This window comes from Balearica regulorum, chromosome Z, assembly GCF_011004875.1.
Source record: "Balearica regulorum gibbericeps isolate bBalReg1 chromosome Z, bBalReg1.pri, whole genome shotgun sequence".
NCBI lineage: Eukaryota > Metazoa > Chordata > Aves > Gruiformes > Gruidae > Balearica > Balearica regulorum.
In genome coordinates this window covers 42,514,228-42,537,652 of record NC_046220.1, presented here as the reverse complement: position 1 = coordinate 42,537,652, position 23,425 = coordinate 42,514,228, and the positions used below count along the sequence as shown (strand labels likewise).

General features: G+C 37.9%; 1 protein-coding gene across 2 annotated transcripts in view; it reads left to right on the top strand.

The window, feature by feature from the left end:
- NTRK2 (neurotrophic receptor tyrosine kinase 2) overlaps nucleotides 1-23,425 on the top strand; it is a 206,027-nt gene that overhangs the window by 81,422 nt on the left and 101,180 nt on the right. The window lies entirely within an intron of this gene.

Here is a 23,425-nt window from a genome sequence, read left to right as displayed (position 1 = left end):
AGAACTGGCCAAATACCAGGCTTTTGTGTCATATGTTAACAAAATGAGTACAATTATTTTGAAAATTATTTAACCAGTTGCAATACTACCATGCATTTCACTTAACTGACTCACCTCTTCCATTGTACTTCAGGTAATCAGAAATGAGTCAATTCTGTATTATCTGTTAAGTGGTCTCCCTAGAGAGTAGGCACAGTGTGTGGTTTGCATGTGCTATATAATTTCACTCAGTTCTGGGGCAAAGCACAGCAGTGTTTGAGGCTACCAGTATGGGGCTAGGGTACATTCTCTGTCCCTTAGGGAAAGGCATAGATCAAGTCCACACATTTAAAACTCTTTTCTCCCTCATCCCTCAAATAAGATGGCCTCATACATACTGTGTATTGGAAATAATTCCTGAACTGTGATCTTCTTTGAACCATACTGGAACATTGTCTAGGAGAGTGATATTTATCTTACATAGATTAGATAATTGTGGATAGAAAAGAAGATACACCCTTACTCAAGCCTAGGCTCTGACCTTTTTTTATTTACTGATACAAATGTGCCCTGAACCTCTTTGTCTTTGAAGTGTCTAGCTTAGTAGATGGGTCTGGAAGCAACTTGTCTTGCACATCCTAAAGAGTTTTTGGCTTGTTAAATACTGTTTGGATCTTGCTGTGCGTCTGTTCCACATCTGAATTCACATGATTACTCTGCTAGGGTGGAGTCATTTAAGTTCGAGTTTGTAGCAGCCTTGCTTCAAGTAAGCCTGAGCTTATTTTCTGGGAGGTAGTTGGGAAGGTGGGGATGAGATGGGAACCCCATCTCATGAAAGGAAGGCAGGTGTAAGCCCTGTTGCTGATTCTTTCTGCAGTGGCAGTAGCACAAGTAGAGCGCACCACCGTGGCCAGTTCTGGCAGTATCATGGCCAAAGCATTGCCAGGTTCCAGGGACTCCTGACCTGCGATTGTTGCAGGCTGGGACCTCTGGCTTCTGCAGCCCAAAGGTAGGCAGTCATTCTGTTTGCCTGACCAAAGAAGAGCCAAGTTTATTGTATTGTCTATTTATTGATTGAAAAGGGAAGGAGATTTGACTATGAAGCCTGTGACTCTGGCTTTACACTGGTGACAGTGCCTTTAGGGGGAATTGTCACCAATTAAAGCATCAATCTTTCTTCTTTCAGAAGAAATGTATTGTATTTCAAATGCATTTCAAGCATTTTGTTAACCTTAATGCGGCTACAACACCATTCTTTCCATAGAAAAAGGGAAATAAGGCACACTTTGGTAATGCTACAAAAATAACTGAGCAATAACACCATTCCTTTCCTGGTTCTGCCCCTACAAAGTTAGATGACAACAATACGTTTGGGAGTGGTTTTCTTTGGATGGGTAACAGAACAGGAGCGTGTTCCACATGTGCAGAGAGGAAAAGGAAAGCTGTTCACACAGCTTGGAAAGTTACATTCCTAGTACATCAGTGATAGCAGACAAATAGGATTTGAGTAGGGTATTTAGCATACTTTGTGCCAGACATGGATGAGAAACCCAGCAGCTCCAGGTGCAGGAACACAGTTTCAAATAAGAGAATGGTCTTATTCACTTACTTGCTAATAGCCTCCCCTGGCAGTTACGGCAATAAGCAACTAAACATGGTATCCATTATAGACTCATGTCTAATGTGTTTCATGTTAATTAAGTTTATAATTACATGGTATCATTTAGTAAAATTGTTTACTTTCTCCTGTAAAGTTGCTGAGTCTTCAGATGGGGCTTTTTTGCTGTAACTTAGGAGCAATTAGCCTTTTAAATATAGTATTTGTTTTGTTCTACCAAAAAAAGTGCTGTAAGAGGTAGCATTCATAAATATAAAGAGTGGGAGCTTCCCTTTTTCCCAAGACCATTTACCTTCTCCATTCCTTGGTGTATCCTGTGAAGAGTGCTCCTTTGAGTGGAGATCATTTTGTGCCCATGTAAAACTGAGAACAGAGTGAAGCAAACCAAGACCAGACTAGTGTAAGTGCACATTGTTTTCACTTTAGCTCCAAGTGGCTGTGATTCAGAAGACTCAAACTGCTTCATTTAGTACTGTGTTGTGCAGTATTTTTCCTTAAAAATATTCTCCATCTTCTGTGTTTGGGAGGAATCACAGGGACATTCACAGCCAAGCAGTGTGATTCCAACTTACTGCAGTATCTGGGGAGAAAGAAAAGTCCCTGGAGCCTTGGAAGAGGTGCAGGACCTGAATGTATATACTTCAAGCTGCCTACAAAATGTGTGCTGGACTTTGCGATGGCTTTTCAGGAGTGTAAATCCAGACCACAAGGTTCATGAGAGAACATCGCGTGCCTCATCCTTCTCTTCCCTCAAAGCCCATTGTGTTGCTGTGGAGGAGGACTGATGTAGATAAAGTTCAGCGGAAGGCAACTGTAAGATTGTCCCTTTCCTGTGCTGTGACATTAGGATTTGTGGTAAGGGATAACTAGCAGGGCTTTGGGGGTATTTTGCATTTTTCCCTATAGGACCTATGTATTAATTTTCCTATCTTTTTCCTAGCTGGGTTTTGGCTCTTGGTTGCTTGCTGTCAGTCCATTATCCTGATCATTGACCATGCACAGATCAGTTTTTTTAAGGAAGATCATTAATTGCCACATGGAAGTGCTTGTATAGTAGTGATTGTAAAGGAAGGCAGTTGAGATTAATGAAGTAAAAAAAAAAAGAATTGTTTTACTAGAGGCACTCAGTAATTAGGATATGCATCTTGTAAGAAGTATTCAGACTTCATGGACTCAAGGTAAATTGTCATCGAAAGGAAGCTGGAGAATTGTTCATTAACAACTATGAGGCCTGTAATGATCAAAGGAGTTAATATTGTTGTAAGGCAACAGTAAGCAAAATAATCCCATTATAAATGAATATATATGATATAGTTCCATAACTCTTACTGTACTGGAACAAGCAACATTATTTCCCCAATTTGTATATAAAAACTGGCTTGCCAGTTTTTGTCAAAAGGCCATATATTGAAAATGTGGAATATCTATTGATCCTTGGAATTATGCAAGCTAATGTGATGGTAGAGTTGGCTTCAGTATTCAGGTAGAGACACAATGGTTTCAAAGTTGACAGTGATTCTCTTTCAAAGGGATAAGACATAATTATACTGTGTCCTTCACGTGCTCTGATCTTCTTTCTTGTGGCTGTAAACTGACACTTGTCAAAAGTTTATCTGTGTAGTAGCATTTTTGTATTTTACATGCATACCTATGAGTGTATTAATCACAAAAGCTAGGGATGTCATAAGGTAAACAGCCTTTTTTCTTAACAGCTGTGACTTTTCAAGTACTTCCAGAAAGCTTTGAGAAAGCATTGTTGATATATTCATTGATCTCTAAGGCATACAATGTTTCATGCAAATTAAGTGTAAAATAACCTGCAGACGTCCATGTTTTAAAATGTGTATGTAGATAGTAATTGCTACACCCTTTCCTATGAACTGGGTTTCTATTAATGCGTGTTTTCTGTGGTTCTGTGGGGAGATGCTGTTACTGCAGACTTCTGTTTCTGAGTCTTCAGTTGCTTATTCACACTCTCTCACACTCTTACTCACTTTAATCTGTCCCTGAATTAGAAGCTGTGCAAAATACATGCACGGACTAGCTCTGAGCGCTGGTGGTCTGAGCTTCAGCTATTAATGTCCTTGACTCTCACTAATCAATAGCAAGCAAAACAACTACAGCAGCACTGTAAAAGGAAATGTCTGTTGGATATTGTCCTGGAAGACATGAGGGTAATGACTCTCCTTGAGAAAGATGCAATATTTTCTCCTTAAGAGTGCTGAGCACAAATGTGTCATTTTCCGCTGCCTGCTTGGAAAATGAGCGCATCTTCCAATGTATCATACCGGGAAATAAAATGAAAACTCCAAATCAGACTAAGAAAAAACAGATTAAGATATTAGATAATCCTTGTTAGCCCAAAATATTTTGGCCTCTAAAATGCTGAATAAACAGGTCAAGTTTTACTATCTCTTGGTTCTAACTCATTTCACACTGAGAACAGCTTTATAGGGTTCTGTACTAAAGTACATATAATTCTGTTTGATCCCCTTTCTCATTTTATGAACTTGTAGATCAATGAAACAAACCATTTAATAGATTGAATGCTGCCTGCAACACTAATGTTAATGGCTCCAATTTTATTAAGCCCATTCGGAAATCTCATACAGGTGGCAGCATCCATAAAGTGACAAACTATGTATCCTTATCTGTGGAGCGTGAATTTAAACACTGGCGGAAAAGCTAGTGATAGTGGAAAAGGCATCTTTCTAAGATGTTGCAATATTTTGAAGAATTGTAAAGGAGAGAAAAACCAAAGTTTTGGGTTACTATAAATAGTCTCGAGGTTAATATGATATTGTATTGTGTACTGTCTTCCTGTTGTTGTAAAACTGGAGCGCGTAAGAGGGTCAAGACTTTTATCTTGATGTACAACTTCACAGGATAGACTGTTTAGTCTCTTCTGGTCCTAGTTTTTCCAATTACCAAATAAATTCCGTTATTGGAAAATCCGATCTGGAAAGAGAGACTAATCTGAAATTCAGATCCAGATTTTCTATGAATCTCTGGCCTCTAATAAGTTAGACTGTGTCCAGGTCTTTGTGTTTTTCAGTCTTAGATTTTCATTTGTTTGTCTTCTATCCATGCATTTTTCTTTGGGTAAAAAAAGTTATATTTACATATGTCATTAGAGTTCTTAATGACATGAATGAAAAATACTGTCTTGGTGCCTCATGAAGTAAAAGCAATGTTTAGAAATAAAAAGTTGCATTAAATGCTTATGTTACTACGCTCTGAAACACAAGGCAGTATTGAGACTGGTGCATGCAAAATCCTAAGAAAAAGTATGGATTTCTTCAGACAACTTTATCTTCTGCTGCTGTGTAGGCATTGCTCTAATGAGGCAAGACATTATTCTTCTTCATGAAATAAACATTCTCCAGAAACCTATCCAGGAGCCTCTCCTTGCTTTCCAATAAAAATGAGGTGACATTTTGTCCTCATTTTGCCACAGCATTAGCGAGCACTGCTTTTTGAAGTGGTGGCTCAGATCCAAGAAGCAAATAAAAGTAGGAATGAATTGTTTCATTTAATTTTATACTTGAAATCAGAAACTGACAAATTTGATAAGAATACCTTTTTAGGTAATGCAACTACATTTTCTGTTTGCTGTCCTCCCTTCCACTCAGCAATTTGAGCTTTCTCCGTATAAATCACTGTTCATTTAAAAAGACCAGAGATACATGTTGTGTTATGCTCAATTTCCTCCAAGCTGGAAAAAGTAGAAATGTAAATTGATTTTTGCTTCAAAATACTCTGTTTGGATCAAGGCCCTAAGTAATATTCTGCTTAGGATAAGGCATATGTACTTGATGAAGAGAAAAGTGTAATAAGACTTAACATCATAGAAACTTTCAATTGCTCAGCACTTCTTTTGCTTGTGCTTTCCTTTGAATGCTTGGGTTTACATAAATGATCTCCAAATTTATGCAACTCATATGTAGAGATATATTTGGAGAGTGGGATGTGAGTATATGAAACTTAGTTTTGAATACAGTTAAGTCGTCATTACAGGAAACTTCTATTTATACTAGCAGAGTTTAGGTCAGGTTTGTAATCATCAATAAAGTTTGCCTGCAGACCTCCGATTTATGTACAACTCATTGGAATATATTGTTTCAAATCCTGTTGGAGTAAAAAGGATGTCAGACCAGTAAAATTTATCATCTCACTTTGTGAAAAAAGTTCAGAAGACAACCATGCCATACTATTTTCCTTCCTGAATGACTTAGGTGAAGGCCTATAGGGAATACAGCCAGTGAGAAGGGGTGTGATCGAGATTGTTTGGGACAGGTACAAATTTAGGCCATGGATGTGTGACTATCCCCATAACAGTGATGCTCCCAAATATGACAATGCATTACATGTTGTGATGCCATTAACTGCTCAGTCCTGTGTTGTGTGTTGGTTAGAGGCTTCTTTACATATAAAAAGGATTGTGTTTATGAAAGACTCTTCTTTCAGAATGAGTTCAGTGTGTATTAACATATGGCTGTTTTGCTATTATACTTTCAGTTTCATGCTTTCTTCTGTAATGAATAGAAAAGCTAAAAACAATTGTCTTAAAGGCAGCTCCCAATGAGAGTAAACTCTTAGGAAGTTACAGATCCTCCAGTATCTGAGATACAGATCTGCAAAGCTCATGAAATAGTCAGCTGTGGTACTTCCAGAAAGCCAATTGTAGGATTAAAAAAAATCTTCACCGTGGCTCAACTGAATCCATGTTAATAACGTAATTCAAACGACACTTTATGTAGCACATTCTCTTTGGGGGAGAGCAGTTAGACTTAAATTTGATGTCCCCAAAATAGTGCATTGCAAAATCTTCATAATGTTTGTTTTAGAACTAATAACGAATACAATGCTCGCTTCAAAACTCTCTGAATGAAGAGCTGATATTGGAAATAATCAGCAGGTTACATTTTAAACTACCGATTATTTTCTTTATTGTCTTGGGCACATTTGCATTTGAGAGAGACAGATACATAATGTTCCCTTAAAGGATGAATGAAGTTCTGTCATTCCTTGTACAGGGAAGATGGGTAGCTTTTTTCTCACTCTTCCACTTTTATTTTGAGTTTTTTATTTTTATTCTTCAGTGTACTTTCCTCTACAAGTCTGAGTGGCAGCTTACATAACAGCAATGTTTTTTTTAAAAAACTAATATTAAACTCAGAATCCAGTACCCCAGCAGCAAGTCAAGCCAAAATCAGGCTTTGCCTCAACCTGCCTAACTGAATCCTTTTGAACTCTGAGAAGCCAGATGAGAGGTTGGAAGCTAGGACATGAGAAATCATCTTCTAAATACCCACTGCCCATAATATTTTGCCTCTGCTAGCTCAATGACTCCAAATAGTCACAGAGCTAGTGTACAAATTAAGTCCAGATTGCCTGCTGCTTAATGGATTTGTAGCTTTTTCTACTTTCCCTGGAACCATTTTTTTAAAGCACTTCTGTTAGTTTCTGCATCTTTATATTTCAGTCCTTTTTCCTTATGCCATTTTACCTGTGTCTTGTGAGAGCCTTCCAGTACCCCCACCCTATACCCCTCTCCCCAGAATTGTTCTGTACTTCTGTGTCCTTTTCTTTTCTACGTATTTTACTTGGTTGCTTTCCATGTTTCAGTGAATAAAGTCAATAGGCTCCTTTTTTTTTTTTTTTTTACCTTTTCTTTCCTTTCTTTTTTTTGACACCTTTCTATTAACCATTTTTTTCATTTAAAGGATGTATTTATCATGATTAATTCTTGTGCCTTCAATAGGAGTTGCAGGACTCCCTTGTGGACTTCTTGACTCCTGTAGACTGCTCAAGGCCTAGGTCTGAGTATTCATCCGTACTGGTTGTTTTAGACATCACTGTTGACTACTAGAGTTACTAATATACAGGCAGATGCAACTGAGAATATCAGCAGAATATAAGAATATATACCTGTTGTGTGCCCGTGTTTTGCATAGTACTGTACTTAATAGTAGTTCATCAGTTAACAACTTCTCAAATGAATATTCAGAGGTGACTTTAAATACAGCAGTATGATTCACTGTGGTTGCAGCAGACAAGGTAAGGAGTAAACTAAAAGGCTGGAAAGCTTTCACTTGCAATGATTTGCTTTAGTGTTAAAAGTGTGGTCTAGATGTGTGTGTCTATATAAATACATATATCTGTCCTTTGACTTAGTGTCCAAAAATGTATGCAACTCATAGATTTAAGAAAACAAAACTCCACCAAGGATATCTGGATGGCCAGGAAATTTGACGGGAGGTGTAGCTTTCAATTCTAGACTACCAAAACTCTGATGATACTTCTCTTTTTCTGTCTAACCTGTAATTTCCAAACATTCTTCAGAAAATTACTTAGGAGGTAATGATTAACTACAGTGACTCAGTAAAAATACTGCAGAAAGGCCTGGAAAAGCCTGCCATCTTTGTGCCACGTGCAGAAACAGATCCTTAGTCTTCCTCAAACTCTGTTAGACAGAGTTTGCAACATGTATATACAGTCATGAAGGTCAACGTATTTTACAACTGTGCATTTTTCTTGACGTTACGGAAGGCTTTTTGGTCTGTGATTTTAATATAATTTGTAATGAACTAAATTTTCATTGATACAATTTTGAATTTTCTCACTGAGAATTTCATGGTACAGCAAAACTGTATGAATTCACTTTAAGATATTTTATGTATGTGAGAGGAGGCAGTAGAAGTAGCAAGGACCTGAATGACATAAGCTTCAGTAAAAGCACAGATTCCAACAATAATGTAGTGTTCCTTACAAGTTCTTAAGGTACTCATCACTACATGTGGATATGATCATTAGAATCTCATCTTCTCAATGTCAGTCTAGCTTAGAGCCTTCCTCTCCAGGAGAGTCTGCACAGTCCCTGTGCAGAAGCCTAGCTGTTCTAAAATGATGTTCACCTCAAATGACAATACATTTTTTCTGTGAATTAGCCAGGTCCCTTTGTTTTTTCTTGAGCCTTACACTAAACCGTATCAATTGTTTCACAGAAAAGGAATTTTGCCACACCCTTTTGGAAATGTAGGTTGGCTTAAAGCTAGCATGTTCGGCTTCTGCATGTGCCATTAGCTACTTTCAGGGTAGAATTACTAAGAGTGCCTCAAGGTTAGAACAAGCAAGAATATGCAATGTAAATGAATTAGTCGTTACTTAATTACTAACAGTCAAATTCAACTCCTTTTGAAACTGATAGCATAAGTCCCATTCATTTAAGGCAAATCAAGATTTGGCTTTTAATTGTTTAAAGTGCTGTGGAATATAGATAAGCTTTCACTCTTTATAAACATTGAGAACTTAGTAAAGCAAGGTAAAAAAACCAAACCCAAAACAAACAAACAAAAACTACTGATGAAGTTTACATTTGCAGGATAATAGTACAACTCTCATGTGTTTTTTTTCAAATGTCATTAGAGCAAGTAATGGTGACTGTCAACAGTGATGTACATAATAACTCAACTGCATCAGATAACAACAGACTGGGTAAGACAATGCTGTTCTAGGAGGTATTTAACGTATAGAGTCAAATAGTTGGATTTCACATAGGGCCAAACATAGCCTTCTTTAAAGTTCTTAGCCTTAGATGGTCAGGTAACGTTTGGGGGATATGTGCGAAGGGTTTATCTTTTATCTCAGAATAGAACACGGCCCAGGGGTTTTTACTCGTGTTTCAATGTGCCATCATATTTAGTTGTTAGTTTTTAAGTTCCTGTTGATATCTAGAAACAATAAATTTTAAGATAATTAACTAATGTTTCCCCTGGCTCCACTTTTTTCTGCCATTACAAAGCCATTTATAACATTAAGGGCAGGAGCATGTTTGGAGCCAGCAGAAAGGATGATGTGCACAGAGCTAAGGCGTGAAACAAAGGTTACAGAGGAACCTGGTGTACTTACAGTAACTCTGTGGTATAGCGGGGTTCCCTACACCTAGCTGATAGACCAGATGGAAGAGAGAGAACTTGATTGTGCACCCAGGCTTGTTCACCTTAGTCCTTTGCACAAGGCAAGACACCTGACTGAGGTTTTTCTGACCCATGGATAGTACAGTCCCTGGTTGAAGAATTCTAGATTTATTGCATTACAGCTCAATATGAGTATTTTGATATGTTAAAGACAAATGAGTAACACGCCTTATACATTTTTAATTAATGAATAAAATCATTGGCCACAGGATAGAGCTAATGTTGTCATTTCATAAATTCATGTCCAGTTTTTATTTAATATTTTATGCATGCTTTAAATGCATTTTATGTTTATGTGTTTAATTGACAAGTATTCATTTGTGTTTGGATTTTGTACTAATTTTTATTTGACTTTTTTTAAAGCATGATTTCTCATATTTTATTTTGTTTCTTTTAGGTTTTGTTTTATTTCATAAGATCCCACTGGATGGGTAAATGAAATAAGGAAAAGATGAGAGAGGGGCTGTTGAGCTTGTGGAAGCTGTATGCTGCACGCTAGGGAGTGGACAGTGTTCTTGCCCAGTGAAGTGCCACCTCCCTTGGACTTCTCTTTTAGACATTGGTTGTGTTTGGAGAATTGTAGAAGTACATTCAAATCAGTAGCTGTTTTTGCAAAAGCAGGGTGAAGCCAAGCCCTGAGGCAGCTATAAAACTCAAGAAAGTCCAGAAATAAGCTATCACGCTTTTTCCTATTGCCTTGTCCTCACTGTGTCTTCCAAAATGACATTGAGATGAAATTACGTTATATGTTTCCTCTGTCAATTTTTTTTGTTTGAACTTAACTGGAAAGATGTTGGTTTTATAAATAATATTTATCAAAGGTGAACTGCAAAGTTGCTTGTATTTTATTGCATTTGTGGCTCTGCAAAACTTCTACAAACGCTTAATTTGTGTGTGTGTAAACTCATTGATTTCAATGGAAGTTAAAGTCCTTAAAGTTAAGTTCTTGTATAGTTTCAGGATATAGCCTTAAATCCTAAAGCAGTAAATTGCAGAGCTGGCCCGGCAAATCTTACTTATGTATGTGATTCCACTGACTTTACCAGGAAGATGGAGAGTATGAACTATATACAGAAAGGTGGCAATACTGTTCTGTAGTGCGTTTGAGTACTGAACCAGTGCCATCACTTACACATTCAGTTAGGTTGTGCTTATTCAATATGGTCCATAAGTTTGGGTAAGTGTACAAATCTTTAGTAGGCTGGAATGCTGATTCTGAGCCAAGAGCAAGAATAACAACACTCTACAGTTGGTCCTTCAGACTGTATACTTACAGGCCTTTTTAACTGTTCATATTTAAATGTGAAGTATGCTTAGAGTATGCTTCAGTATACTTCTGCGGAGAGCCTACTCTGAGAACAGTTCACAGGTAAAGGTAAGTGAAGGCACAAACATTTTGCAAGAGCAGGAACTGCATTAAAATTTAGTGCTAGGCATTCATTTTTATGCTATTTACCTATCAAATACTGAGTTTATAATTTGATCTTTTCAGTTTAGGGAATCTAAGATAGAAGTTTCTGTTTTTTCAACTGAGAGCTAGCTACAAAGACTAGCAGCAAAAGACTGATATAGATGCTTACATTTCTATGCATTTTGATTATAGTTCTGACCTATGGTTTGCTTGTAGTTACAATTATGTTTAGTAAAAACAAAGAGATAGTATTGTTTTGTCTCTCCTGTATTTGATTTTCATTGTTTTTACTTTTTAATTTCAGGCATTTTCACTCTTCATTGAAACACTGCTGTCTTTTCTTTTGCTGCAGTCTTACAGCATACACCATCCCTCTCTTTCTACAATACTGTCTTGACTCTTTCTTCTATCTCCATATACTTACTCGCTTTTTGCCTTTTAACACACTTAGTCCTTTGACATTTTTCTTGTGTTCTCTTCAGTCTCTTGCATCAAGTTCTTTATTTCTGCTGTGCTCAAGTTTTGGAAATATCCTTATTAGTCAAGACATATGTCCACATTTGCATTCTTCTAGGCCTATGTAGTGAGATATTTCCTTTCTCTTACCACTGGCTAGGGAAGGGGAGTTGCAGTTGCTAAAGTGCTTTCTTCACTTCTCCAAAATCTGTCCCAAAGGTGTGTTCTTCTTCACACATTAAAGAAGAGGGCAGAGCTGGAAGTCCACTGATGACCTAGGAATTGTGGTGTCTTTGTCACCCTGCACATACTGTGGTGATTTGGAGAGGGATGGCAGCAATTAAGGATTTCCATCATAGTTCCTGTTTGAAGTCAGATGTGAACAAGTGTTCTGCTGTTCCTCAGAAACAATATTAGGAATGCCTGCCTCTTTTCCTAAGTCTGTGTGGACATGGTCTTATTTTAGAGAGATACTAACTTTCCCTTCTGCTTACTGATTCTCTTTTTAACTTCCTTGTAATCATTTTATTTTCAGACTTCTGGTTTACCCATTAATCTCTTCTCCTGTTGAACTAATATCTGATACCATTGAGCTGATTCTAAATCAATGGAGAATCATTTAAGTCAGCAATATTTGAACTAAAGTCAGTGGAGTTACATCATATGTTAGTTGGATCATGAGCAGAGCTTGACCCAGTAGCCCAGATTCCAGTCTTAAGCTTTGCTGGGACAAAGTCAATGTATGTCAGTTATGTATTCACAATTTATTGCCAAATAAATGTCGTGAGAATCTGAACCCTTTTCTTTAGGCAGGAAAAAGGCAAACTTGCAGAGCTGGAATTTGGCAGTTGATTTTTGAAATACTTAATTTTAAAAGGCAGTTCTTTCTGATTCATAATATTTATATGCATAAATGTGCACAGTTATTAATTGGGGATTTTACATTATTTTTTTGTAATTTATTTTATAGCACTTTGCAGTTCATCTTTATGGTATCGGAGTAGGTTTGACCTTCAAATATTTCAGCATGTACTGATACAGTATTTTGGATTTTATGTAATCATGGAGGTAACTTTACTAAATCACAACTGATTTATGCACCAGTGAAATACATATATTTATATATATATATTAGAATATCTTTCTTACATATTTTGTACTATATCTTTTATATTAGCCACTCAGTGCACTATTACTTGATGCAGATATTTACAGAACCTTATGGATTACAGCACATGATTTGTTACTAATAATGTCTTAACGAAGATGCTTAATGCTTGATGGAAAAAGATTATGTGTTCCTAAAATGGTTTCTATTCAGCATGTGGACAGAGCCTCTTAAAGCTAAGGGAGCTAAACTTTTAACATGGAAATTGTAGTCCCCACTAGCTCCTGTCTTTCAGCTTGATTATAAGTGACATTGCTTGTAACTGTAGAGATTCTGATCTGCCCAAACGGTGTTGGTTTACAAAGGGCTCAGTTAATTACGAATTCTTGACCTCCTTAAAATAAAATGAGACTCAGACTAAGAATCATGCAGGAACCATTAACATGGTAAAAGTTGCTGAACATCCAGGATTTGACATTAAAAAGCTTTTATATTGTTTCACTGAGCAATAAAAAAGGCTATGAAATGTCTAAAGGCAGAGTTGCTATTTTTTTTTGCTATGCCAGACATGAAACTAAAATAAAAGCATATTTCTAATGTTCTGCTAGAAGGGCTTTATTTATACTAGAATTTAGTTTAAATTGACATTTAATATACTCATAGAAGTACTGAGATAAGCTGTTGAGCAGTTCGATGGGAAGATTAGTTGGGGACTGGAGACGAAGCACTGCTAGGGGTATTTTGCTGTGAGGCAAGGTGTAACATCCACTCTGTTAAATAAACCTGTACATGTTGAATTTGGTGGAAGTTTGACTAGTGGCCAGGTCTGTGTTGCAAACGAGTGCATTGTTCCCAGGCAGAGTCCAGGGTCTGTGTTGTGCTTGCTGCAGCTGCCTGCCATGCCAGGCGAAGTGGGGGACCTTGCAAAGCCTGTTCCTGAAGAAAAGTGTTCGGACACCATGTGGTTTTTTGATGGGAGTCATGGGATCTCACCATGAGGGCAGGCAGAGGCTGCTGTGACACATTTGCATGGCAATATGTGTGTGTCTGAGTACCCTAACCTGTGCCAAGCAGTCCCCAACCTTTCCACTGCCTTTGACTATCAGCTGGATCTCTCCCATGCAGCAGTGAAGAAAACCATTCATTTCAGTGGGAGCAAGGTCCTTGGAGGCAGCAGACAGTGCCAAGAAAACCCATTTTCAGCTAGTTGGAAACAATTCTACTTCAAATAGTTCTCACTGGAATTGCTCGCTTTTTTTGACTGCCGGCAGAAGCACTAGAAACCTATTTCTTTCCTAGTGCAGCCAATTTCTCAGTGCAATCTATTTCTTGGTGCAGCCAATCCCTAAGCACAGTTTTTCAAAGATTAAAAAACTTACGGAAGTTCGCCATGTAGGAATGACCAATACACTTCCTACTGGCTCTTTATGCAACAGCATTCATACGAGGGTCCAGTTTCTCAGTCCCTTCACCTGGCCATCCATGATAAGTTGACAATTAATTATCAGCATGAAGACTAGCACTTTATTTGCAACTGTTTGAATGCTTCAGAACTTGCAAATAGTTTGTAAAAGTGGAAGCCGTTATCAGACAGATTTAAAAAATGCATCCTTTCTGATGTCTTTTTAATTCAGCCCTCCTTTTCCAGTTGCATATTTAACATTTGAAATAATTTGAAAGTTATTAATGGATTGGGCAGCTAAGTATTTTATTAGTGTTCATTTCAAAAGAAAACCCCAGAAGCTTACCTGAAAGTTTTCTTCTTCTTCCCTCTTCCTCCTTCATGAGCTGCGGTATGCTCTCTTCTCCATGGGGTCCAAATGTGCAGGGTCTTTGAATATCCTTTTGAAAGGCTTTGCCATCATTATGTGATGGTGTAAAGTATTCCATTATAATGTAGGCCCACGTTGTGCCTAGACTGCAGGAGTTCGTAGATGGTTGGAAGTATCGAGAACTATAAATATAGCATTATAAGGCACACAGAGAACATCATTGGTACGTGTATTTCACGTTTCATAGCCCATTTCATTGTCCCACTTCCATAGGAATGTGTATCTCAAAACTTTTCAAGTTGGCTTCCATTTGTTCTGTTTTTCTTTCGTACATACAGATTAAATTTGCTGTGAAAATAGAAAATGATGCATTACTTGGAAATAAATATAGGTGTTCAATTCCACAAACATGTAGACTGTATGATCAAACTTGTAGAAGAGGTTACTGTCTTTTAATCAAGCCTCACAGTTAACTGGTTAACTTATTTTCATTAAAAAAAATAGATTGAAAAAGTCCACATTAGAGTGTGTATTGTTTTGATATGGACATGCCATATCCTTCTAATTTTAATAGCATCCTTCCATGATTAGCTATATTTTTGCAGCTGCAGAGTGCGGTGGATAAGCGCATGTCCTGGCCTGGAGCAGAGTTGCAGGCAACGTAGAGCCAAACTGCTTTCATTTTGAAGCGGGCAATTCCCTCATAGTCCCTAGAGGCAGCAACTCACAGCAGTGTTACTAAGCAGATTATGTCTTAATATAGGAGGAAACTCTCCTCATCGCATACACATTTTCACTGTAACTTTGTTCCTCAGCTGGAATGACAAGAACAACCATATAGAATTTCAGGGAACTATCTGATATTCAAGCAAGTAGAGGGTGAAGTCATGGCCTTCTTGTGATGACTTTGATTTTTCCTTGATGTAAGCAGTGCAGGGCTTACTCCTCAGTAATGTCCACAAAACAGGAAAGAAATTCTGATTTTTTTCCTGAGGGTATTTTTTTTTTAACATGGCTATTTCATTGATGTTACTGGCTTTACTAGTGTGAGAGCAGAATTGGGCTGCCATGCCACTGCAAAAACCCAAGACCAGAGTCTTTGGCAAATTCATTTGGAATGTCTTCTACTGCCATTCAGAGCCCTGTGTTCCTTGGTTTTTCTTAAGATTTCAGATTCAACTTAAAAACAGGAAGAGAGTCATTCTGTTGTTATCAAAGTATAGAACTTAAGCATTCTTTACTAAAATCTATTTTTTGCATGTTGAAAAAAGTAGTACTCTAAATGATAGCACAAAAATGCCTTCTACCATAACATCACATCATAAAAAAGTTTGCTGTAATCCGTCAGCAACCTATGAGTCTTTTCTCTCTCCCCTCTAATTCTTCATGTTGAAACTGTTTTAAATTTCCTGTGAACAATAGACAATCATTGTTTTAATACCCAAGTACTACCATAACAGTTTGGACAATCTATTCTTGCAAAAAATATACTTGAGTAACTTACTTTTAACGGGCCAATAAAGTTTTATAATACATTATCATTGTGTCTTTCACTCTGTAATTTGATCACATTTAGTATTTCATTAGTAATTGTGAAGTGTATTGGACAATATGTGAATCTTGGAGTTCCTTATTGTTATCTGTTGCTATAAATGTGCTTATTATTGCTTTTGTTTTCTGATAAACAGGTTGATTCAACTCCTTAATTATATTTTTATAGCATCTTGAATGGATACCCTATTTAAAAAACACCCTCTGCCCCCCAAAAAATCTGTTTGCAATAGTTTTATTTCTATTCAGTTTAATTTAAATGTTTGTGTGTTTCACGTATACATTCAATCAGGTGTGTATATATTCAGATCAAATGACTACATATTCGGCTGTGTGCCATGAGACAGCAAGTTTTACATGTCAGGCCATGCTTTATCTACTCAGAACTTAAAGTAGAAAGAGTTGGTTGTTTGAATACTCAAGTAAGCTGTGCTGATTTTCCAAACTATTTTGAGGAAACATCAGTGCTGTGATTTGAAGGGTGTGTTTTGCTTTGGGACTTCTGTTTGTTGGCCTGGACCATCTGGATTTCTTGGCAGACCTAATGAAACAGAGTACACAAGAATGTTGAAATGGTTATGTCACAGTTTAAGCCCAAGTTTTTCCCTTTTTTGCTTTTTTACTAGGGCATGTAATATTTTCCCATGAATTTGATTGCTGTATTTGGAGTATAGTGGATGTGGATATTGCATTACATGTTCATTTTCTTGCTTCTGAAATGTTTGGTCACATTTTTCTCTTCTGGGAGCTCAAGTGCATCTCTGAGCATTGTACCAAATCTGTTTTGTGTGCACGTAGGGAATTTCAAATTTTTCACTTATTGGAGCAATTGTTATGTCATGTAGTATATTTTACACATATACTTCTTTATCATCATCCATGTAAAATATGCTTTTGGAGGTAACTGGATATATTCTCACTATCTAGAAGAAACAAGCTCAATGTAAAAGTCCATTCTTTTCCTAAGAGAAGCTTTCAATAAGTCTTGCTACTTGCAAGGTAAATTGTGATATTGATTAAGCTGGTTGATAAAATTATTTTAAAGAAAGTATTCAAACAATACAAAATACTAGATTCATGAAAATGCTTTGCCAAGTAGAAGAATATATTGAAATTTTGACGTATTGGGTATTTTTTGAGTCCTAGCAAGCTTGCCATTGAAATACCCTGATACAGGGTTTGCAGTCTCAGCAAAGCAAGATGTTATTGTCTAGGGAGAACAATCAAAAAATGAAGCTGAGTAAAGGCAAAAGTGAAAATAGCTGTTTACACTGCCCAGGAAATTGGGAAGTCTACAGGATAAGAAGTAACATAAAGTCTTAATGTTCTTGATAATGAAAATTAGTGTAAAGATGCAAGCAAGGGTTCATTTTTTAGTGAACGTGAATTGTAACTTAGCATGTATTAGATATTTGTATCTTGAGAAATTATTCTTTCCATGTAATTTCTCCATTAACATACTGCAAGAATAAAAAGTGGATTTAATAGGTTAGTTTATAATTCTATTGCTATTTTTAAAGTAAAATTAATTTAAAGATCACCTTGCAGGTTGAGTAATTTACGTTTCTTCCTATATTATGTTGGTAATCAGGCTCTAAAGCAAAAATACAGAGCACATAATAACCAGTTCTTTGTATATTGCAGTTTCATGAGAATGGTTACAAAGAGGCACAAAATCCTAGTTTCTGATATTTAGATAATTCTATTGAAAGACCTTTTTGGCAATGTGTTTTACCTATAAAAAGCAAATACAACATGCAGGTTTCTAGACTAAGTGTTCTCTAGCTAGTTGTTGAAGGTGACAGATACTTTAGATTTAAATGATAAAGTTTTGTTTGGCTTCTGAGTTACTGTCCTGAGCTCTAGGACTTTCATCATCAGAGTAGATTTAACAATAAAGGAGCCAGATGTCATTAAAGTCTATAAACAGAGAATGAGGTTTCAACTAAAATAAACCACTCAAAACGTAAAACTGCAGTTCATAGTGTGTGATAAAAGACAAAAATGGGTAAAGAGAATAGAAGGGTGCATTTGAAAGAGAGCTAAAAATTAATTCGGATTAGAGTTCTTATTTGGTGTATGAATTGATACTGTGTTTAATATGAACAGCTTGCTGTGGTAGTTGAAAAAACAGTAATTTAAAAGCCACTTGTTTGTTCTATTTAATCAATTTGCTTTTCTACTGTCGTTTCCAAATTCATAGTTTATTCCCATTATGCCATTCTTATGATTCCATTATTGTATCTTAATTTTTTATCGTAGCAAACTTCAGATATAGTTCCCTAATACATTGCAACTGTAATCAGTAAAATCTCAAACAGTGTCTCAGAACAAGTAAGAGTGTAAACGTGGCAATGACTTTCTTACCACATGGAAGTGCTTGTGCTATTTACGCATTCAGAAGAAGCTGAGTATGCAACTGGATGTTCTATCCATGACACCTTCCCAAGAGAGCTGATAGGCAAAAGAAAAAGATGTGTGTGTGTTGGGAACCACATATCAATGACACCACAGGTCATACTTTCTCAACTCTTAATGGCTAGTATTAGGTATGAGATGTTCGAGAACAGAAAGTGGTGAAACTCTTTACTGCCAGATGGGCAATTGGTTGTGCAGTTTCTTGATGACTAGTATGATCCCACTGAAGAGTCACCACGTTTTCCCCAGAAGGGTTTTAGCACAATTTCAGTGTCTACAGCACGGAAGTCCATGATGCCTCAGGAATGATGCGTCATCCCTGCCTCAGGGAACATGATCCAAGAAAATAGCTAGTTCTATATAAACCTTTGTCCGAGGGCTGGGTAGCATTTCTTTCAGTTTGTTGTCAGAACATGCTGACTTTTTCTAATGTCTTTACTCCAGCAGATGTCCCGGCATAGATCTTGCTACCTAAACCAGAATTCCCCTTTTTCTAAAGATGCATGTCATGTAACCAATTTTAATGCTTCCTCGTGAGACCTAGCATGATGCTGAGGTCAGAGCTTAAGTTAGCTCACACTTTTCAGCCCCAGATGGTCCCAGAGTGATGGTCAATAGGGCAGCCATATCAGAAATTCCTGGTGCACTTGTAATGCATAGTCATAAAAAGTTGGTTCACTTCTGTTAAATGTCTTCAGACTCCTAGGAAAAAATCCAAGGGCTGTATGTACCTGTACAGGTTACCTATTAGAATAAAATGTGAAGTCTTGATAGGTCTGTGCTTTGTAGAAGAAAATATTTACCTAAGACTCCCATTTTAATTCAGATTGAAAACAGTGTATGTTGCCTTAAATATGAGAGACAAAAGTTAAAGTATGAAAGAATATCAGTGTTGGCTTCCTCATGGTAAGCCCTGCTCCTTGATTTTTCTATTTATGTCAGATGGTTAGATGAAAGACCTAGGAAGTTAGTTGCTCTCTTAGTTTTATCTTTTATAAGCCAAAAATATAGTCTGAGGGACTACCTCTGTGTTATAATATAGCTGTCTGCCTGTCTTGGTGAAGTCTGTCTTCTGGGTCCCAGGTAGCCCAGGGATAGGTATCTCAGTCCCTGATGGGTCTTGTGAAAGCTTCTGCCACACAAGCAGTAACTCTGTGTTATTACTAATTGCTCAGCTGTCTCATTTTTCAATACATGTAATGTTTTTTTAAATACAACCAAAATCATCAACTCTGCAATTGTTTCCTTATGAAAGTATGTATCAAAACCAGGTAAGTTGACTGTGAATTGCCTGAGCATTTCCTTTCTCCAGTAACCACCAGCTATTTGAGGTACGTTTTTTGAAGCAGAACGCGTAGAGACCAGCTTTCTACTTGCTGTGTGGTGTAAGAGGTTACCTTTTCCCGTATTGGTTTCCCCTTGGCAGTTGGCATAATCTCTATCTAGGTAAAGACTCGCACTTTATCACTCCTCATCATTGTGTTAAAAAAAATGTGAAGGGCACGTGGCAAGAGGAAGGCAAAGATTTATTGTAAGTGCTTTTCCTTTCTAACGAGGATGCCAAGTTTCCATTCCTTGCTGCTACTTCACAGTTCATTGGAACCTAAATGTATATATAACCCTGTTGCTATTGAACTCAACTACCCTGGGACCCAGGTGAAGTTGTTACCTGTGGTTAGGAGGTGATGGTGTTGCCTCTGGGGGCAGTTGTTGCTATCTGTGGGGCTCTAATGTTTTTTGCTCTTGGTTCTGGTCTGAACTTTGCCCATGGTGAGAGGAGCTAGTGATTTGTAGATGGCCCCCATGATAGCAGTTTGATCAGCCGTTGCCAGGGGACAGATACTTGTGCCAGGAAAGGGCAACCTTTGGCAGATAAAGCAGAGAGGCTGAGGATTGATGGCAGACAGACTGAGTTATCCTGTCATCAGTCTAATTACAAAGGGTTTGATCATCTCTAGGAGGGGAGCAGAAACTGAAAAACTACTGATGGTTTTTTCCCATTTGGAGACATGCAGGTCTTGCTTCGGGTGCCATAAATCAGGCTACTGTGAGATTTATTTGTTTAATATAGAATATAAATGTAGTTTTAACTCACTGCATTCATAAGGAATTCCATCTGCATGTTGCAGAATGCAAAAAGTCTGTGCAGATGCTTACCTGGTTACACCAGAGCCCTGGCTTTGACCCCAGATAGAGCACAGCACTGTATTCCCCTATAAAATAAATCAGGGGCAGTTATTCATCTGAGATTTTTGTCATCACTGCATTTACAGACAGAAGAAATCGTACATGCGTCCTGCCTGGAGTCACATCCTTCTCTTACTCAAGTAATTTCATCTTCTTCAGGATTCTAGGGAGTGTTGTTAGTGTACCACATTAAATTGTCCCTGAGTAATGTGCAACTACTTTCCTTAGAATTCTGAATTTTTTTGTCGTTGCTACCTACACATTGCAATAGCAAGTGCACAGCTTGTGCAGCCTGATTCTCCTATGTCTATCCTTGCATTGCATTTATGTTTATGTCATGTGACTGTAAAATGCTAACAGATCAATCTGTCCAGCAATGAATATATCTGCATGGGATGCAAAACCACGAGGAACTCAAAATCAGTAGAGGCTGAGAAAGGTATGAGTCAGATCCTTTAACCAATTCACATCAGCTAAGAGACCAATTTAAATATTTGCCATTCGTAAGTACTACTACTCCCTACTATTTGGGAATGGTAAATTTTAAAGCTTGAAATTCACTGACTGTCAACATTTGTAGGAGTAAACATCTTAGGTCTTGCCAGACATTTAACATAAAAAGGAAATGCCTACAAAATTAAGGAATGCAATTTTAATTCCAAACTGTAAGGTTTTTGTGATGGTTAATCCATAATAGCCAGATTTTGTGTGAGATCTGTATTACCTGTAGTTTCATTTTTTCTATAAAATGATCTGGAGTAGGGCCCCAAAGCTGATCAGAGGGCTGGAGCACCTCTCCTGTGAAGACAGGCTGAGAGAGTTGGGGTTGTTCAGCCTGGAGAAGAGAAGGCTCTGGGGAGATCTAATTGTGGCCTTCCAGTACCTGAAGGGGCCTACAGGAAAGATGGTGAGGGACTGTTTATCAGGGAGTGTAGTGACAGGACAAGGGGTAATGGGTTTAAACTGAAGGAGGGTCGATTTAGATTAGATGTTAGAAAGAAATTCTTTACTGTTAGAGTGGTGAGGCACTGGAACAGGTTGCTCAGAGAAGCTGTGGATGCCCCCTCCCTGGAAGTGTTCAAGGCCAGGTTGGATGGGGCTTTGGGCAATGTGGTCTAGTGAAGGGTGTCCCTGCCCATGGCAGGGGGTTGGAGCTAGGTGATCTTTGGGGTCCCTTTCAACCCAAACCATTCTGTGATCTTTTAGGGGATTATGTAAGTGTAAAACAGTGCTACATATTAAAGTTTTAGTCATGCTTTATTAACAGAGTGAATAAAGTAATCTCATTTTTTACTACTAGCTTATTTCAAATTCAGGACCTCAATGTCTTTATGCTGGCGTTTGAATCATTCGTGCTGCATTGATCTTTATTTTACAAGTGATGGTGGTCCTTAAACATATATTTTTTCATTAAGTATTTTAAGAAATATCCCTGGACGTGAATATTAGTAAATTTTTTTTAGCAATATTTGCTTAGCAATTTGAAATGAAATTGGTGCCAGATGGCATTGCTGGTGATACCAAACATCAGAAATCTGTTGTAAACTCTTGAAGTTTTATTTTAAAAACGACATCTGTACTGAGATCCTATGTCATTCTTGCTTTCTTATTAAAAAATTAAATGAGTGAGTAGCTCAGGACTCAATTTTTGCTTCATTTAGCAGGCTAGTTAGATAGCTGTTTGAAGTTGTCATACCTTCTTTGTTCCTTGGGTTTTGCTACCACATCACAAAAACATGGAGAAATTGGCTGGTAAAGGAAGAAAAGTTGGTACTGTTAACAAACCAAATTCTAATGCCTCTGGAAACTGTATTGGAGAACAAAGCCATCCCAGCTACTCAGTGGATGAACCGTGAGTTCATATTTTAAGTGAGTGTCTGTATCTATCTAAGGTAATACGACCAAGTGGATATGACCAAGTGGAGGGAGCAGCCAAGCAAAACCTGAGGACCCGAAGGCAGTGTGGCATCCCCTCGCTGCAGAGCCAGGCTACCATCCTAGGGGTAACGGGCTCCTGTGGTTACCAGTGCAGTCCAGCCACCCCCGGCAGAAGCCAAATGAAGCTGTTAATGTGTTAGCTGCTTCTTGCCATCTCTCTTCAGAGGTGTCTTATCTCCGTGGCACCGAGCCCAGCCTAAAGCCTCCCAAAAGGGTGTACACCCAGGTGTTCTCCCAGTGCTGGAATGGCACAGATAGGGTGGATGGCTTCAGTAGGTTTTTGTTATGATGAGCGTGCTGCACTGCCTCCAGCTAGTGCCGTTTGCTAAGGATCCAGGCTTGCTTCTTTGCCCCTTTTCTGCTTCTTGTTGGGCCTTGAAGAGGAGGAAGGAAGGGAGATACTGCAAGAGGGATTCACGTCTGCTGGCTCCCAGCCCAGCACTAAGCACTTTCCAGCAAGTTGGCTTGTCCGCCTCGCATCCATCCCTCCTCTGCAAGTCCACGCGACTGCATGACTGAAAGGTGAAAGACCAAAATCTTGCTAATTTTAGCAATCCCAGTAGCACTGTAATGAAAACCTAGCTCCGTGGCTTTTATATTTCTGGTAGCATGCAGCAAATCATACCATCTTTAATCCTCTCCCTGGCAAAACTCCCACTGACTTCAGTGGGAGTTTTGTCTGAGCATGACTGGAGTTGGAATTTCAGGTTTTGGTCCTATATTAATTTCTCAGCAAGAAAGAGAAATGGATTTTATAGATTTTCAGTTAAACGTTAGGAAGACATGAAACTGTCATTCTCTATAATGTAGTGGTACAAATATGGGTGATTACCTTTTTGGCATTGCCTCTTGGGAATAATACAGATCTATTACTTTAACCCATTGCTAACATAATTCATGTGCAGCCATATATTATAGATGCTGCCTTTTAGTGACACAACCAAGTGCCACAGCAGCACAAGACTTCTTTTGCCAAAAAGGTTGTCATCGTTCCTAATACAAAGACAG